This window comes from Camelus ferus, chromosome 21 (genome assembly GCF_009834535.1).
Source record: "Camelus ferus isolate YT-003-E chromosome 21, BCGSAC_Cfer_1.0, whole genome shotgun sequence".
Lineage (NCBI taxonomy): Eukaryota > Metazoa > Chordata > Mammalia > Artiodactyla > Camelidae > Camelus > Camelus ferus.
Window position 1 is genome coordinate 12,217,028 of NC_045716.1, and position 20,497 is coordinate 12,237,524.

At 35.0% G+C, this 20,497-nt stretch overlaps 1 protein-coding gene across 6 annotated transcripts in view; it reads left to right on the forward strand.

Annotated features, from left to right (window-relative positions):
• NME7 (NME/NM23 family member 7) overlaps window positions 1–20,497 on the forward strand; it is a 171,996-nt gene that overhangs the window by 15,892 nt on the left and 135,607 nt on the right. Inside the window, exon 1 of one of the 6 annotated variants that reach the window (XM_032463783.1) lies at window positions 18,421–18,441. The exons of the other annotated variants lie outside the window; for them this stretch is intronic. The gene's annotated coding sequence lies outside the window, so the exon portion shown is untranslated. Of the gene's footprint in view, window positions 1–18,420; window positions 18,442–20,497 lie in introns of those variants that run through there. 6 annotated transcript variants of the gene reach the window in all.

The following is a 20,497-nucleotide window of genomic DNA, read 5'->3' on the forward strand; positions in this document are numbered from 1 at the left end:
ATGGTGGAAGATTCAACTCCCAGTAGGCATTGAGGCTCAAGATGGCAGGATAGTTGACTTCCAGTAGACCTTGAGCTCCATTATGTGCTCATTGTAATATGTTAGCATGATAAAATAACATGTCCACTGTCTCCATGACAGTTCCAAGGCTAACCATAAAAGGTCACAGAGTGAGCAGTGGCTCAGTTCCTGGGAATCCCAGCCCCTTCCCCAGGGTATTTGGAATGATCCTCCCCCTTGTTGGCATGTGAAGCTACTGAGCCCATAAAAACCAGCAACACCATGCCTTGTGGCCTCTCTTGCTCCCTCATCTTCAGAGACGGCCCACACCCTGTCTATGGAGTGTGTATGCACTTTTACTTTAATCTGAGCACCCAACCCCCATACCTTGTGGCCTTTCTCTCACCTTCTGAAACAGACTACACTCTATGTAGTATGTATCTCTCCAAATAAATCTATCTTTACTCAAAAAAAAAAAAAATGACCCTTGGATTATGGCCTAAGTAGTTGTTAGAGTGGAGTTGCTATTAGCAGAGACATGGAAGTTTGCTGAAGACGGAAGTTTGGTAAGGGGCTGGAGCAGGAGTTCAGTTTGGAGCCAGTTAAATTAGACATGTTTATTTGATATCTAAGGTAAGAGGCAGTTGGATATATGACACTGAAATTTGGAAGATGTTTAGCCTGAGAGTTGTTAGTATATGGAATGTATTTAAAGCCATGAGACCAGACAGATTATCAAGAGAGTGAATATGGATAAAAATAAGAGGTCCAAAGACCAAGTCCTAGGGTACATTAACATTAAGAAATCAAGGAGAAATGCTTATACTGAAAAAGAGATTACAAATCAGTAACTTAAGCTTCTACCTTAAGAAACTAGCAGAAGGGAAAAAGAAGAATAAATTAAACCTAAAACAAGAAGGATGAAAATGAAGATTAGAGTAGAAACCAATAAAATGGAAAACTCAGAACCGATTAGAGAAAAATCAATTAAACCAGAAATTACTTCTTTGAAATGATTAACATAGATAAAACTTTAGTTAGACTCATTCAGAAGACCAAAGATTCAAATTACCAAAATCAGGAATGAAAGAGGAGCCATCTCTCCTGACCTGACAAAAGTTAAAGGAATTTTAAGGAAATACTGTGAACAACTTTATGCCATCAAATTAGGCAATTTAGATGAAATGGGTGAAGTTCTTAAAAGACATAAATTACTAAAACAGACTCAAGAAGATAGAGAAAATCTGAATAAACCTATGCCAAGCAAAGAAATTGAATTAGTGATTAAAAATCTTTCTACAGATAAAACCTGAGGCCCAGATGACTTCTCTGGTGAATTCTATCAAACATTTAATGAATAAATAATGAGAATCTTTCACAAAGTCTTCTGGAAAGTAGAGGAAAAGGGAATACCACCCAACTCATCCAGTGAAGCCAGTATTACCATTATACAAAGCCAGAGAAGGACATCACAGGAAAACTATTGATATTCCATATGAACATAGATGTATAAAATCTTCAACAAAATATCAGCAAACTTAATCTAGCAACATGTAGAATGAATTATACAACATGATCCATGAGATTTATGCCAAGAATGCAAAGTTGATTTAACTCCTGAAAATCAATTCATATAATTCACCATATTAATAAAGGATGAATCCACATGATCATCAGTAGACATACAAAATCATTTTACCAAGTTTAATACCATTTGTAATAAAAATTCTCCACAAATTAGGACTGGAAGGGAACTTCTTCAACCTGACTAAGGGAATTCACAAAAAACCTATAGCTAACAACATACTTGATGGTGAAAATGTTGATGCTTTTTTCTTAAGATTGAGAACAGGCAATGATGTCTGCTTTCACCAGTTTTATACAGCGTTATAATGGAGATTTTAGCTGATGCAGTAAGGCAAGAAAAAAGAGAAAAAGGTATCCAGACTGGATGGGAAGAAATAAAACTGTCTTTATTCACAGACAATATTGCTCTATGTGTAGAAAATCTTAAGGAATCTACCCACCACCCCCTGAACCAAAAAACTTTTATAACTTATATGTTCAGTAAGGTTGCAGAATATAAGATCAATATACAAAAATCAATTGTATTTCTCTCAACTACACTGAACAATCTGAAAAGGAAATTAAATCAATTCCATTCACAGTAGCATGAAAAGATTAAATACTTAGGAATATTTTTTAGCAGAAGTGTGAGATGTACACGGAAAAACTACCAAACGTTGCTGGATAAAATTGTAAGATCTAAATAAATGGAGACATAAGATGTTCATGGATTGGAAGAAACAATTTATAGGGAAATTCTCTAGAAATTGGCAAATAGATTCAGTGCAATCCCTCTCAAAATTCCAGCAGACATTTTTGTGGAAATTGATAAGCTGATTCTAAAATTAATATGGAAATATGAAAGACCAAATAGCCAACCTAATTTTGAAATAAAAAGACCAAACTGGAGGACTTACACTTCTGGTTTCAAGCCTTACAATAAACAGAGTAATCAAGACAGTGTAATAGTGATGTAGGACTAGACATTGAGGTCAGTGGAACAGGATTGAGAGTCCAGAAATAAACCTTTGATGGTAAGTTGTTTTTCAACAAAAATGCCAATGCCATTCAGCAAAGAGTAACCTTTTCAACAAATGGTGCTGGGACAATTGAATATCCATGTACAAAAAAGATAAATTTAGACCATAAAATGAAAAGTAACTCAAAATGGGTTATAGACCTAAATGTAAGAGCTAAAACCATAAAGCTCTTAGAAGAAAATACATGAATAAATGTACGTGACCTCGAGTTAGGTGAAGCCTTCTTGAATATGACAACAAAAGCGCAAGTAACTGAAGGTTCCCCGCCACCCTCCGCCCCCTACAGTGAAAATGATCTGGAACTGGCAATATGAAGCAGGAGGTACCTCTATTCTAAACTAGCATTCTGGGTTCTAGCATGACAGAGATAATAGTCTACTCAGTTGGGATAATTGGAAAGTTTACTAAAGAGACTAATTACAGAGGTGTGGGCGGAGTTAAGAAACTAACAAGGGATGGTTCAGTGTGAGGGGATGGGCTAGCAATAGCAAGAAGCCAATACTACCTGTAGGCCTGTCCCCAGGCAAGGGGAGAGAGCTACCAGAGAGCAGCTGTAAGGGGAGGATGGCCTGAGAGGAGCTATGGCCTTTGGTAGAGGGGAACAACTGACCAGTGCAATCTGGCAGGGAGGAAGTTGGGAGAATAAATATCGTGACTTCACTTCCTTTGATCTTTAGCCGCTGCTTTCCACTGGCGGAACCCATGTGAAAGTCCTTTGACTTTGACAAGGGAGTCCTTTGATGAAATTTATGCTGGTTGGCTGGCCAAAATCTGAGCAGGTTAAAGAATTGTAAAGTGAAAAAAAAAAAGAGCCAGTGAAGTTCTGGAAGGACCAGTGGAAAATGGCCAACATATCTACATCCAGACCCAGTGCCACAGTGGCTGTGGGATAAAGGCACAACAAGATTAGGCCTGCTATACTTGTAGCCTTAGTAATACTTATTTGTATTAAAAAAATTACAGAGACCTTTTATATTGTCATTTTCTGTGTTACCTGATGATTTCTGGCTCAGTAATAGAGTCAGTTTTCTAACCATATGTTAGGTGAATAGTGTGTAATTGCTTTAATATTCTCTTGCCATTATAATTAGAGCCAGTATTTCTTTTTTGGTTCAGATCCATTTCACTTTTCAAGTATTGTGGTTCAGGTAATTGTTGACAAGTGGTCCCTGATGACTAACTTTTGTCCTGGAGTTAGTTAATCCTTTGTCAAGCATATATATTTTTAAGGTGCTAGTCAGGGAAGCCATACTTATTTGGAAAAGTAAGAAAAGATGTCTTCTCTAAGAATTCTTCTGAAATGGAAATAAGCAGACATACAGACTAATGAGAGTTGGGTTTTTTTTTTGTTTTTTTTTGAATCTTGAAGAGTGGATTTTGCCATTTTATCAAGATCTTGTGCTGAACACGTTTATTTACTCCTTTTGAGCTTTATTTTGGTAGTATATTTTTGACTTTTTTTTTTATAAGTGTCCCAGAACCAGGAAAATCACTCTGGAGATTCAAAAGAAATAAATGATGTAGTTTCTATCCTCCAGAAGCTCAGAATTTGGTTATAATGTTCTACTGTGGGAATATCAAGCTATCTGTCAAGAAACAAGGGTCTTTGTTAAGCTCTGCTACTTTAACCAGTCACAGAACTCTTGCCAAGTCACTTAATTTATTTGAACTTTTGTTTCCTTATTATTAATGTTCCTTTGATCTCTGAAATTCATTGAAAATCAGATTCTAAGTATACAGAAATATCAGTTGGCTAGGGTTGGTCTGGAAAGAAAAAAGATCAAACTGTTGACGTTGGACTTTTGTAGGAAGTAAAGGTAGACAGGAAAGAGGATATATAACTCAATCTCTAAACTGTTTTGATCTCACATTCCTACTAGAAAAAAAATGGAATATCTCTCCCTCCCTCCGTCCCTCATAAATGAGTGCTTAGTTCTGATTTATACAGTACTGTATTCATACATACATTGTAAATAGTACACAATCATAGGGACTTTAATAGGTTAAGATAAAAAAATAGAAATGTTGATTTTTTTTCTCATCCCCCAGTAGGATCTTAGAGAATATTTGGTATAGAAACTTAGACACTCTTGGTATGGAAAAGGTGTTTTTTTCTTTTTTTTTTTTTTTTTGTCAGATTTGGATATAAGTCCTGGTTCTGGCACTTAGTAAATGGGGTTACTTAACCACCCTGTGCCCCAGTTTCCTATTCTGGACGATGGGTACAATCATAACAACCTCTAGGGTTGTGTAAGGATTAAGTACAGTGATACTTATAAATAACTAATGGTGCATGGTACATAATAAGGGTTCAGTAAATGTTAACTGCTATAATAATACTGATAATAAATTAGAGTTATGTTGTTGCCAAGATGATGATATTTTGGAAGATATTTTTCCTTTAGGAATTTTTCATGAAATTGCTAACTTTTATCTGTTCTAATACATTTTTTTTTGGTTTCTTAAATCGTCAGTTTTGTTCTCTTGCTCAAATTCTAGTCTCGTAGCTCCAGTGATTTCTATGATAATAATAAGTTCTGCCTTAACTTCAAAATCAATTGGCTTAAATGTAATCTTATCATTTTTCCCTTCTCACATTCACTTTGGCTTGAAACTTTGAAAAATTTTTTATTTATTTCTATTTCTTATTCCCATATCTCTTCCCTTTCTGTCACTGATGTATAACTACTTACTTAAAAATGTCCCTTGTGTCCATCATTTCCTCTTTGTCTTATTGTTACCTGTTTTAGGCCTGAATTAAGACATCTGATTGGTTTTCTAACTAGTCTCTCTGATTTTGAATCCCTATGTTCTCATTCATCCATATATATATCCAACCATTATATTGGAAAACATTTATTGAGCATCTACTTTTTTTTTTAAAAATTGAAGTATAGTCAGTTACAACGTGTCAATTTCTGGTATACAACTTAATGTCCCAGTCATGCATATAGATATATATTTATTTGTTTTCATATTTTTTCATTAGAAGTTATTACAAGATATTGAATATAATTCCCTGTGCTATACAGAAGAAATTTGTTTTTTAATCTATTTTTATATATAGTGGTTAATGTTTGCAATTTGAAAAGATACGTGCACCCCAATGTTCATAGTAGCACTATATACAATAGCCAAGGCATGGAAGTAACCTGAATATCCATTGACATATGACTAAATAAAGAAGTTGTGGTATATTTATACAATGGAAAACTACTCGGTGATAAAAAAGAATAAAATAATGCCATTTGCAGCAACGTGGTTGGAGCTGGAGATCGTCATTCTAAGTGAAGTAAAGTCAGAAAGAGCACTTACTTTTGCGACACTTTATATACTGGCAGTAAGGCCCGCCATCAAGAACCCATGTCCCTATAAAGATGAATATTATTTAAATATTAATCTCATGATCATATTTCTCTACTCATATTGTTCACTAGCTCCATGATTCACTATTTTCATTTTGTTTTTAAAATTTAAACATATCACTTATCAAACTTTCCACGTCCTCATGTAAGTTCTGTCCTCCCAGGTTTCCCATAACACACATGCTTATTCCCAGCTCTGCACTCTTGTGGCTTTTGTCATGATGATCATATAATATAGACTGCTCTTCTTCAGATGAGCAGTTTTGTGTATCGACCTATCTCTGAATTATTTTTATATCGTATTGATGCTGTTGTTTCATGAGTACTGGTTTTTATTTGTCAGTTTAGGCTGATGATTGCAAAGCACCTGAGGTTCAGGGTTGTTATTTTGACCTCTGGATATGCCCTTTTCTCCCTCCCAGGACCTAGGGCCAAGTCTTGAAGGGTGCTTATTCTATCCCCAGTAATTCAGGCTGTACAGAGCCTGCTGAAGATCATCTCATGTGAAAGGAACTTACACTGTCAGCATATTTTATAGGCTTCTTGTTATATTATTACAAATAGAAAATCTGATGTTGAACTTTTAGTGATCATCAGACAAGAAGAGTCAGGTATAGTGCCTTCTCCTCCCCCATCACAGGTGTTTGTAGAGGATGAGTGTGAATACCTCAGTGGCCACCAAAAGGGGTGGGCTTGAAAGTACTGTTTTATTTGTACATTGATTAATTAAACTCATGCTTGTTTGAATGCAAAAAATATATATGACTTGGCTGATGTACACTGAAAAAACTTGTAAATATGTTAGTGACAAGCAATGAGTAATGGCTGAATTAGTAGATATGCAACGTAAATTTTATATAAGAAGTAGAAATAAAAAGTAGTAAGATACAGAAATATATAAACAATGAATGTTTTTAGTAATCTTACAACAATAGATAAGCTAGGCCTGTAAAAAACCTCTTCAAATATGTTGTGCTAGGTGTTGTGTAAACAATTTTCAGTAGGGACTGGTTTTTATGTCAGCCTAAGATTGAACTATTGACTAGCTGTTGACTAAATGTCAACTCATAGGAGGCACTGGGATATATGCACTTTGGGGGATACAAAGACGAATGATACCCTCATTTTATCTTCAGGAACTTACATTATAGTAGAAGGATAGGCTGTGTGTATAAACAACTATAAATATGCTGCCGAAGACTTGGATAAAATGCAAGGGAATTTCAGAATATTGAAAATGTCTTTCATCTGGGTGGCTCATGGGGCTTTTTATCAAGTACGTGAAATTTGAGTTGTGTCTTGACAAGAAGATAATGTGAAGATTTTGAGGGAACTGAGATGTTCAAAAGTTTAGGAGAAGTAACATAAGTAAGAAGATACATGGTACATGTCATTGATCCAGATCTGGATCAGTTTAAGGGTTGATTTCAGCAGCATTCAGAACTCAAGTGTAATCCTTTTTTTGGTTTGGCTCTGGAGAATCTAATTAGGCCAATTATTTACTTACTATCATTTTAGAATCTACCAGCACTTATCTTTACTCATCATCCAGAAAGAGCTAGCCAGTTCTTCCTAGGATATGATGATGGATAAGAGCTAGTTCCCTGATTTTTTTTCCCCCTCAGATATCAGTTTGTGCTTGGCTATTGACCCATCCTTGCACAGATGGTCGTTAGATGCCTTAAAAGGAAGAGAAGGCGGTGGGTTTAGCTCAGTAGTAGAGCACATGCTTAGCATGCACGAGGTCCTGGGTTCAATCCCCAGTACCTCCATTAAAAAAAAAAAGGAAGAGGAAATTACAACTCTGTAGTTTAGTGGTAGGAAGCATAGCTAGTTAGAAGGCCTACCATTTTGCTGTGTGGGTTGGCTTTTATTTTGGCAAATCTGTGTGAGACAGATTTTCTTCTCTTTTATTTATAGCTTTCACTCAATAAGCAGAAGATTTAATTAAAGACAGTTTAGTTTGTGTCAAAATTAAATACTTTGAAATTTGGAAGAGTGGAAAGGAGGATGAAGATAGAAGGACTAGAGTAAGATGAAATGTGTGAACAGCTTTACATGGCTTAGATCGTAGACATTTCCTTGTAGCAAGTAATAAACCAAAGTGCAACAGAGATTGTTTATTGCTGTCTAGTCATGGGAGAACCAGTATTATAAAACTTCAGCCAAAATGTCCTAGTTCCTTACAGTCAACTAAAGTATTTTTTAAAATAGTAATGAGAATATTTTGTTAAACTTATATTGATTTATAGAAGATGGCTGAATTGTGAGATGCCATAGGAAATGAGGGAAGCTGCAAAAGTTTGTTCTCAATTCTTGGCCAAGTGGGAAAATGTAATGAGAAATATGCTAACAAAGCTTGCAGCAAATTTGATTTTTTTTTTAATTGGCCAAGTACTTCATTGCTTGATGGAAGAGATAAAACTTCTTAAGTGGCATTGAGTTATGATCTCATAGGTTCAAATTAATATGTACAAATAAATATTTAAATAATATACTCTTGAAACTTGGTGTTTAGCTGTTAAACTAGTTCTGTAGAGGTGGTTGTCCTTGCTGTCTAGAATAGAGTTGCTTAATCGCAGTGAAGTGCTGTATTGGCTCTTTCACTGGACTCTGTTTTAGATAACTGATTTCAGAAGCACTGCTTCTTTTTGGCTTCATCTTTCTGTGAGAATTTTAAGCAGTGTGACTCTGTGTGCCACCTAATTCTGACCCAGCAGCACCACAGGCTGTTTCCTTACAACCTTGTTGAATTAGAGTTGCAATTTCCTGTCGCTTTTGAGCTACTGCTCTTTCTATGTTAGGATGGGTCAGTAGCCAATGTGAATTAAAATATCCTTCAGAAATGATTTCTTCCATTTCTTTGAATATACAATTGTTTTTCTTTTGTAGTCTGTTTTCAACTCAGCAAATTAATTTTAGTGACTAATATGTTGCTTGGTTCTAGTAGGGAAGAATTTTTTTTTTTTTTTCTGTTTGATGGTGGTGGGCCTGAGAGTGAAGGATATAGAGGGAGGGTTAGATGGTAATACAGTATTTTTCAAAGGTTTTCGGCCTTACTAGTAGGTCGTAAAGTCAGTTTAGTGGATCTCCATCAGTGTGTCAAAAAAAAGACTGGAAAAAAAAAATCTTAGTACACAGAACAAAGTAAGGATAAACATTGCTGTATGAAATTTGTTAGCAACAAATTTACATGTCTGTGTATATTAGGTCATGATGTGAATTTATTACTGTGAGTAATAAAAGTTTGAAAGCCACCACTGTAATGGATTTTTAAACATATGGGAAATATATGATAATAAGTAACTGTTTCTAAGTTACATATACTTTCTGTGATTAAATAAAAAACTTTAATAATTGAGTCTTCTATCATTTAGATTCTAAGCTCCTTCAGCTGTCTTACTCATTCAACTTTGTAAACATTTTCCATTCCTATCCTCTATGTCCAATATACTATTTTGCACCTTGATGACTCTCAGTATTTATCTCTTAACAATGGCCCTTTTTAGTTTTGTAATTGTAAAATATGCAAACTGCAGCCATTTAAAAATGTCATATTTCACAATTTCAGAAACTAAATGTACATTATAATTTCAGACATACAATAGATGATTTGTGTATAACGTTATTAAGTTTTAAAAGATGCGTTTCTTTGAATAACTGAAGTTACTTGAGATAGTCTTCTCAGTTACTATTTTGGGGCAGAGGAATCCAAAGTATTGTTCAAGATGCATTCCTAAATAACTGTTAGTTCTATAACGTAGAATTTTATAGCTAGCAAAAATACCCTTCAAAATAATGGCAGTGAAATAATTTCCAGACAGACATCTGCTGTGTGTCTGAATCGACGCCACCACATTATGTTACTGTTGCCTTTCTCTTCCGTGAACTGGTTTTCATTCCCTAGGAGTTTTGTATTGACTTTGAGTAACTCCTCTTCTTTGATCTCTTACAACACATCTTAAATGCAACGGCTAGAAGCATATAAATAAGGGCCTCAGTAACCTCGTCAAAGTCCTTCTGTAATTCTGGAATTGTTCCTGTTCTGTCTTGGACTGAGGCCAAACTGAGTTTTCATTGTTAGTGAGCCCCTTAGGTTTATTATTGCTGTCTGCTTTTGTGCTCAGGTGTACCTTGTAGCTACATTTCTGTCTCCCATCGCTGCTGCTCTTTTGGCTGATCTGAAACTCTTGATTTTGATATTTTTCCTGATTCAGTGCTCTAGGTATCTAGAAATGAGCCTTGGTGCTTTGATTTTTGACAGAAAACCTTTGAATTTTAGCACTCGCCCTGACTAGCAGTTAGATCCGTGTAATCTCGGGACAATTAACTGTAACCTCTGTGAACCTCTATTTTGTGGGTGAAAATTAGGGGACTACTCTCTGACAAATTGTGGGGAGAATTAACCTAGATAGAGTATTACCTATGCCTGACATACTGTTAGTTTATTTCCCTTTCCTTTTCTATGTGCTTGATTTAACATTTGGTTCTAACAGTTGTGGGAGATAAACAAGATTTGTAAAGGTTAATCAAAATAGTAGCAGTTTAGAGAACACGAAAAGAGTCATCAGTTCAAGCAATCAAATGTAAATAGTGGATCCCACTGACTTATGCAAGGTAATGATGGTTGGTACCCTAAAAAAAAAAGCCAAAACATTAATGGCACTGCCTGCCTGCCTTCCTTTTCTTCTTTCTTTCTAAGCAGTTTAAGTATTCAGTCTTTAAAGGTACTGACATTTGTGTCAGTATGTGCTGGGTTAATACCTTATCGTTCCTATACTCTCCTGAGGTCTTACCGGAATACAAGGTCCCTGAAAAGAGTAAAGGACTTGTTAAGGGGCTCTGTTACATTGGAGCAATTTATAATCAAAACTCCTCATTGGAAACCTAGTAATTTATTTGTAAAAAGCAATAAAGATAATTTCATACTGCTATCATGTATTATTCCGAAATACTCATCTTCACTTAACATGTACACAAATGCACATACACCCATGAACACAATCTTCACCCCAAGTGCTTATATACTAGGGGGGAGTACTTTTTCATCCATGTTAATATTTCATTTTGTTTCTTTGAATTTATAATTGATGTGGGATTAGATAATAAGTATGATTTTCAATTTTTCCTGATTTTCCCCAGGCTTATCACTATCCAGAATGAAAAATGACTTGAAAGGATGCCTTAAGTAGATATTTTACTTCACTGTTCAGCCATTAAATATAGATTTCGATAATTTATTTGAAAAATTTTCCGTGCTTTATTTTAGATACCAGAGAAGCCTTAGACTGACATGCTTTCTCATCAGTACATATTTCTCTCTTTTAAATAAGGTACAGGACATTTCTGCTGTGCTTTGTGGAATGGAGGCAATTCTTCAGATTTTACTTTTATTTCATAAACATTTGCATGGCTCCTCAGATTTCTTCTTGGTCCTGGAAACTATCCCACATAATTAATTTTGCATCTTAGAGTAGTTAAACAGTCAAATCTGATACCTGCTCTTTTGAACATATAGGTTCCTAATAAGTATAATGTCCAATATGACTTTAAATATTATATTAGCTAAAGAATGTTACTATTTTCCATAACATCATTGTGTTTCCATGCCAAGCCAAGACACATGGTTTAAGTATTTACATCTATAATCTGCAGCAGCAATTTCATGTTGATTAATCTATGATTTTTTTCAATGGTGCCTTTCCTTTGAGAAGTTTGAATTATAAAACTGATGATTAATGTGTAACAGAAGATGTCATAAAATTTAAAAAGAAAGTTTTTACTCAGTTTTCTATTAACAGACCCATAATATTGTCTGAGCTCCTTAAAAGGCAAGAATTTCTACTCTGACTCTGATTTACTAAATGTCCTTTATAAAAAGTTACTTATTGCAGAAATAACTATATATGTTCAGTAGCTGTTTTTTCATAATAAATATAATTTCAGTCACAATTGTATTTTTCTTTTCATCACTCATTCTTTTTTTCTTCAAAAGATTTTTTTCTTTAAAGACCTTTGGAAAACTATTTACTGGGATCTGCAGCAGAACACGCTACAGCATCACTAATCAAAAGTGGCTCTTTGTGTATATCGGACAAAGGCCAGTGAGGGAGATGAGTGTGTGCAGTGCATCTGTAAAGTCCCAGGTGGCCCTGCAAGCCAGCATCCCTGCTGTAAGACTTGGACGACAGAAATCCTCAGTGCTTTATATACACCAAGTCATTTAATCCCCACAGCTGCCCTAGGAGGAAAGTACTATTAGTATTCTCCTTTTACACGTGGGGAAACTGAGACTCAGAGAGGTTAAGTATTTTGTCCATGGTCACAGAGCCCAAGTTTTTATGACTCTAGAGTCCATGTTCTTGGCTATTCTGAAGTTTTCCCCACTTGACCTCAAAGGAAAATCCTTTAGAGTTTCTTGAATTTCCTGTTCAGGCAACACGGTTCAGGGCCATGTCACTTGCTGTAGGTGACCAACAAATGATGGCCACAGTAGTAGCAGCAGGAGCAAACTCAGTCTGGCATGCGCATTGCGCTCAGCAGTACTGGTGGTGCCAGGTCCGATCGGTATTTGATTGTTACAGTGTCATCAGAAATGGAATGGCTCTTTCTTTTTTTTTTTTTAACTTTTACCTGTGAATTTATTTTTTTTTTTTTAATTGAGGTATAGTTGGTTTACAATGTTGTGTTACTTTCTGGTGTACAGTGTAGTGATTCATTTATACACATATATTTTTTTCCTTTTTATATTCTTTTTCATTATAGACCATTACAAGGTTGGAATGGCTCTTGTTCTTTTTTTCTTTTTTACTGAAGTATAGTTAATTTATAATATTGTGTTGGTTTCAGGTGTACAGCCAAGTGATTTAGTTTTATATATATATATATGTGTATATATATATATATATATATATATATATTACTTTCCTCAGATTATTTTCCATTATAGGTTATTATAAGATATTGAATATCCCGTGTTATACAGTAAATCCTTGTTGCTTACCTATTTTTTAATATAGTGGTGTGTATTTATTAATCTAATAATCTTAATTTATCTCTCCCCACCCACCCCACCTTTCCCCTTTGGTAACCAGAAGTTTGTTTTCTTTCTTTGTGAGGCTATTTTTCTCTTTTGTAAACAGATTCGTTAGTATTATTTTTTAGATTCCACATATAAGTGATATCATATAATATTTGTCTTTATCTGACTTACTTCATTTAGTATGATAGTCTAGGTCCATACGTGTTGCTGCAAATATCAATATTTCTGGAATGGCTTTTTCTGACCAGTAATATTGAAGTGTACGAGGCAAAGGTACAGTTATATTTGGTGGCACAAACTTAATAAACTTACTGTTGAATTAAGAGATTTTTAAAAATCACATATGTATGGGAAAGATGATTAGTTTCACATGATCCGTGTTGGGCTGGGCCTTCCTTTAAGACTCACTGAGAGAGGTATGGTGTGATTTGATTCTCCAAAAGCTTGGTTACCCGTTAAGTATCACTTCACCTGGAATTCCAGCATTGGTTGAAATTTCCATAAAATCACCTATTTTAATCTTACAAGTTAACATGAATTTTATATTCTACTCAATAATATATACGTTTGTTACACGTTAAAAAGTGTTTATATTACCATTGATTAAGACTAATTTTTGGGGAGTCTCTCTTTCTCTTTTTCTCTCTGTATATAAGTAAAACTTAAATGAATGACTAGACACAGAATTTATACTCTTTACAAAAGTTAACTTGAAATAGATCACAGACCGAAATGTAAAATGTAAAACTACAAACTCCACTGTAAGCACAGAGAAAGCACAGTGGTTAACTTCATCTAGGGTTGGTTTTTGACAAAATGGTGCAATGGGAAGAATTGTCAAGAGTGTGACTGAAATGACAAATAAAGAAATCTGAGATGGCACAAGGAAGGAAGTGAAGGTAAGAGAGCCTGGTAGGTGGGGAATGTGTGAAAGGACCGTCACACTGGGAAGCCTGATGGTGTAAAAGAGGGAGGAATTGAACAAACTAACTGTAAGGACAGAGGATATGGGCAGTGAAGAGAATGCTTGAGTCACTGAATTTGGTGGTGGAACACCTTCAGGTCATAACAAGGGCCAGGATGTGGCTAACTCATCTGTATTAATCCCGTCAATTCTTCCAGCATTATCTGCAGGTTTAGTCATTGTCATATTTATAATCAATGTATATATGGTTTTAAAATTTTACCTTTTGTGAAATGAAAGAACATTATTTCTATTGGTTGTCACCTATTATTTTTTTTTAAAAAAGAAATTGAAATAAGGAAAATTGTTTTCAAAATGAATGGAAGAAAATAACCTCTATAATTGGGATGGTATAATCCTACTGTTTAAAAAAAAATGACTGCACTGGGAGCTGACTCATCCTAGAGTGTCATTTGAAGAGACAGTGATTTTCATTTGCTACATTTTAAAATGACATTTTCCTTTTTTAGAAGGTGTTACAAAGTAAGTTTGGAAAAACAATCTGAGGTTTTTCAACATTTAAAAGTGCATACCGTCAGAGGGAAATTAAAAATAAAACTTGTAAAGTGCTTTACAGAACATTCTGATAGTTATATAAACAGTGTGAAATGGGTTTTGAGTAACATGAGGGAAAAATTAAATGACCTACTTAACTGTGGTCAGTTGTGATTGTATTAGAACAGCGAATTCAGAGGCAGGAGTTCTAAGTTCTTAGAAAGACATAGGAGTAACACAATACAATAGTTGCTTTTTATTTTTTGGTCAAAAAAAGTATTTGTGTGATTGTTTAATTGGCTCTTCTCCCTGCAAGATTATAAGGTTTATGAAGGCAAGGACGATATTTGTTTCTAATCACCATTGTTATGTCTTGATGTATCCAAGTACCTAGCATGGTACCTTGAACATGGTACGTGCTCAATCTGTTGAATAAATGAGTTAATGGATGGAAATCCGATTATGTATAAAGGTCTGATGGCCTTATTCTTTTTGGCATGTAAGTAGTGAGTCCTATACTGAAAAATGGTAAGTTTGTGTATAAAGATATAGATAGGTTGAAACAAGTCACTTTGACAGTTGTAAGGGTTTTATTAATTTAAAGAATTCTGAAATCCACAGTTGAAACTGCAGACATGAGATTGAACACTATCATGCAGCCCTAAATGCTCATCTGCAGAACCCTGTGACAATTTCTCAGAAAATCTAAGCTCTAATTTTAATTCACGTAAGAACTAGAGATGTTTGCAATGCCCTGAGATTAAAGAGTGATCATTTCACTCTGAACTTCTGATCTTTGATTTGCTTCTCATCTTTAATCAGGCTGATTTATTGACAGTGTTAAAAATTCACTGTTTTGATTACTGTTGAACATTGGCTGATGCCTTTTGGTTCTAACAGGAGACCTTTTGAATTTCTATACTGTCTATCAGACCCATTTACAAATGTGCTCACATTTAATTTCTGTAACAGTTTGATTTTTCTCATTCTCTAAATGAGGAGACTGAGTATGTAGAAGTTAGGAGCTAGTTAGTTGCAGATTGTTTAACTCCAGGACCATGCACCAGACACATCACCTGTTTTTATTTTGGCTAATGTTTACATCAAACCCAAATTTTAACATAAATATATAGAAACTTCCGTATACAACTGTGCTTTATATTAAGAGGCCTGTGTAAAACTAACAGACTTTTCTTTTAAAACTCTGAATGGTTTTCCTTTTTCTGAGTTCTGAAACTTAGTTTTAGATTTGTTCTTAGTGGATTTACCTCTTTTTGCATAAAACAAAAGGATATTCTCCTCTCTGCTTTTGTGTTGGGGATTTGTGCTCTTGTGACTTTCTCTGCATTCCACTGCTACTTAAGAATGCATTTTGCTTCAAAGCATCCCTTCACCCACCCCAATCTATCTGACCATCTGTTTTATAAGGGAAGGGGAAGAGGAAGTTTCATATAAAAATAAAAATCACTGTGTCTATTGTTTAGTCTCCAGTAAAATATTATAAAACAAAGGTAACATTTTATAATCTTAAACTTTTAGTGTTAATTTTCCCATTCTTTTTGTATCATATATCTGATATGTTATTATTTAGACTGATTTTTAAAGAGTCCTTTTATGATTTTTACAAAGAAATAGTAAATTTGGAGAACACAATACAATATAATGGTGAAAAGAAATTGCAGAATGCTACCACCCAAATTTAACTGTTTACATCTTGGTATATTTACTTAACATTCATGTTGTATTCTTTGTTTGTTTTTTGTTTTTTTTTTTTTACCTTAATATTCTGATTTTATAGTATGGTTAATAGAAGAGGACGCCAAAGGTTCTAGATGATATATAATGCAAGAAAGGGTCTACTGACAAGTAATATCTTTGTTGGGTATTTAATTAGTCCTTACCTAATTAAAGAGAAAAAAATCTGGCTTCAATTTTTCAATGTAATTTAAGGTTAAACGATAAAGAAAACTATAAATTAGAAAACTATTTAACCCCTCTTGAAAATCTGCAGATACTATAATATATAAAGTAGATAAAGAACCAGTTTATACTGTATAGCACAAGGAGCTATAGTCAATAACTTGTAGTAACCCATAATGAAAAAGAATATAAAAACAGATACATGTGTGTATATGTATGAAACATTATGCTGTACATCAGAAATTGACACGACATTGTAAACTGACTATACTTCAGTTAAAAAAAAAAAAAAGCAATACAAACATGAAGCAGTTAGGGCCAAACAGGACAGAAAGGTGTAAATTGAAACGTACCCTCTTTAATCCCCCTACCCCCTCACACAGCAGGCGCTCCCCAGTGGCAGCTACTTTTACCATGTTCTTGAGTGTCCTTCCAGAACACTATTCCCTGCCTGTACCAGGATTTTAAATTGGATATTAAAGATTTGGGCCATGATCCCTCAAGTTCCTTGGCAGTGACAGTCAGTGCTTAGGTTGCTCGGTGGTGATCTTTAGCAACAGGAACAGAACCACTTTGATCACAGCTTCCTCATTTGCATAATCATTGGCACGTTGTTTCTTACTCTTTACCATCTTGCAGAACCACTGTGCTTTTTGCTGCTTAACCTCTATGCTTCTACCTCCCCCCACCCAACTGCCCCTCAGGAAAGCCCCTCTTCCCTTTAGTTGGCTCTCTTCTTAGCTTTTTGATTACAGTGTGTATAAGGGAGGAGAAAGTTTTCCTTGACCCCCTGAGGGCCCCTGGCTGGCTCTGAAATTTAAACTGACCAAGACAGATTAACAGGAGAAAATCACACACTTTTATTTACCATAAGCTTTACGTGATGTGGGAGTCTTCATAGGGAAATGAGGACCCAAGGAAACAGACCTGAGTGTGTTATGCCAGGTTTGATAAAGACCGGCCAGTCACCGAGGAATAGGATAGGTGAAGAGTATGAAGGAAGCGTGGGAAACTCGGGCAGCTCAGCAAGGCCTGTTTGTTGGGATTTCGCTCGGTGTTCCTTTGTTTTCAGGGCTGAGGGTGCTTCTTCTGAGTATTAGGAGGGCTCCTCTCACATGAGGGTTTTGTGACCTGTTTCAGGGAAGAAGTGTTGGGGGAAGGTTGAAGTGACCCTACTGCTTCTGTTGTTTTCTCAAACTCCTTCAGCTTAAAATATTCAGTACGCCAAGGTGTCATCTTTTGGGGGCAGTGTGTTCTGAACCTCATCTTGCGGGTATCTGCTTCTAACATTAAAAAAGTTAGACGGCACCTTAGTGATTATTCACAAAATTGGAACAAAATGTGCTGGAACATGGAGGAGCCATTATTTTACTATATGTAAGTTGTATTTGAAATGTTTAGAAGAAAAAATGATTCGGCCTCTTTAAGAAAAGTCTCTTTTTGCTACAGTGTGATCTTTAAATGTTCTGCATAGTGGTTTTCTGACAGGAACAGGAATCTTTATTGTCCCAGTGATCATCCAGGCAGTGACTTTCTCATCACAAGATCTGTGGCAGAAAACTGGAGGTGTCCCCTATGTGCACCTAAGGTGTTAGTTTCTCCCTCTCAAATTGGCCCCAGAAGCCCAGTATTATGGAAGGAGCTGAGTCACAGCAAGTGGAGTTTCCAGTTTTAACTCAGTCATTAAAGAGCTCTGTGACTCTATGTGAGTCGTTTATATTTGCTTGGCCTCAGTTTCATTACCCATGAAATGAAGTGTTTCGCACAAAATGATACTCAGCTTGGTCATCATTTAAAACATGAAAGAAAGAGGAATTGAGTTCTTTGCTAGATGTGGCTCAACTTAGCTGAAGAGTAAAATTCTTAAAATTTCAAAGGTGACTTTCTAGGTGTGTGTGCGTGTGTGTAGTCAGGCAGCTAGTTAAAAGGCCAGCCTGAGTGGGACATTCAGATATATCGTGTTCTCTGCCAGGTCCAGGTGTACCACTGGTATATCTCCAGACACCTTTTGACAATAGCAAATAACCCAAGCTTCTACTACAAAGAAAGGTAAGCCGGAAAGTTAGGTTAAATCAAGTTGGAATACAATTTTTACTTGGCATAGTAAACCTTTTTTCATAGAGGAAACAGTGCTTGCTTGAGACTTTGTTTCTTCGTTTGTAGAAGACATTCTTATGTACTTTTTAAAACAATCTCGTTAAGGTAAAGCACAGTTACAGATGAAGGAATGAGCTAATTTTTTGAGAGACTATGAAATATTTTTTCTTTGTATCTAGGTACTATTGTGAAACTATATCAAAACTCTTAAGAGGTCAGACTCAAGAGCTTGGGCATTTAAAAAATCTTGAGGACGTAGGTTATTGTCTCTTTTCCTGTATGATGGTTACTTATCAGATTTATTGAACTAATTTGTAGTTGCAAACTGTTCCTTCAGCATCTGATTATGTTGTTTGGTTTCTGATGGAATTTTAAAAATTAACACAATTCTATTCCTTCCCCAGAAAAGTGTGACCTCTGGTATCTATTTGCTTTTTTTTCTTTTATGATAAAAAAAGTAATTGTTTTTATTGTATTTTTCTTAGAGATCATGACTATATTAGATCTGATGCTCACAGTGAAAATGGTTTCAAAGCAGCAACTTATGGGCAATATAATATATATAGTTTGTATAATTTCTTAAATTTATAAAAATTTCTGTTATCTTAAACTGATGGTATTTTTAGAAGGACACATCTCACTGACTCTTGATTTATTAAGATTCTGGAATTGGGATCTAATTGAAGAGACATATTTTGTTAAATGTGTTTAATGTCACAGAGAATGACATGATTTCCCCATCCCATCTTGTAATAAATAATCCGTTTCCTTTTTCCTACATGATCGTTAAAGTTTACAAAACTTGACCCTGTCTAGAATTATTTAACTTTACATAGAAATGTAGCTAAATAACTCAGGTCATCATTAGTTTAGACCCACTGACTGAACACTTCTTTTAAACACTGATTTTTGCATCATTTTATATAGGCAGTAGCTGTTTAATGGGATAAAACGTGACGTACGCAAAGTCTGAAGGACCAAATTTTGAGTTCTGACTTACTCATTTCTTTGCTGTGTAATCTTGGACCAGTGTTCAAACTTTCAGAGCTTTACTGACCTCTTCCATGAAATAGTATCCCTGTTTCTGTCAACCTGCATTGTCTGTTGTGAGACTCAAATGGGAATCATGTATGTAAAGAAACTGCTACTTAGTAGGTTCTCTAAAAAGCAGCATTGTTGTTATTGCCATGATTAATGATTATCATTCATTTCATAAAGTTTGAATGGCACTGATTTACTAAACATTTTGAGAATTGTTTCCCAGTTGGCTGAGCAGTAGGAGATGAAGAAAAGTCATTCTAACAGAACAGCGGGTGAAAAATTGGACAGAACATCTCCAATTTGTTTGTCTATTAATTTACGAGAGATTCTCTTCACTGATGTTAATTGGAATTTGAGAGCAGGTTGAGCAACTGATTAGGGGATACTTTCTTGGCTTCGCATAGTTTGAAGAACATTGTCTTCCCCTCACATCCTTTATATTCTTATTGACATGCACTCAAACTCTACTTATTTAATATCCCACAAGACATTATTACTATTTTGTATATTCATTATTTATTTAGATTTACCCACATATTTACATTTCTGTTATTTTTCAGTCCTTCTATTCCTTGAATCATCTGGTATAATTTTCCTTTTTCCTTTAGAATTCCCTTCAGAGTTTCTTTCAGTGAAGGTACACTGGCAATAACTTTTCTGTTTTTTGCTTGTCTGAAAAATGTCTTTATTTCACCTTCACTTTTGAAGGGTAATTTTGCTAGTTATAGGTTGCTATGTTGGTATTTACTTTTCATTCTTGAATTTCTGCTTGACTTAAAAAAATAGATTCTGGCTTCCTGGTGAAATTATTAATCTTGACATATATATATTTATACCTATCATTGTCATTTTGAAGCCTTTTTAAGATAATAACTAGGCTATTCATGGATTTCTTTCTATTTTCTGTTTTTTCTCCTGGTTGTCTTTTTTGGTCTGTCTGGTAGTTTATCTCTGAAAGCTTGACATT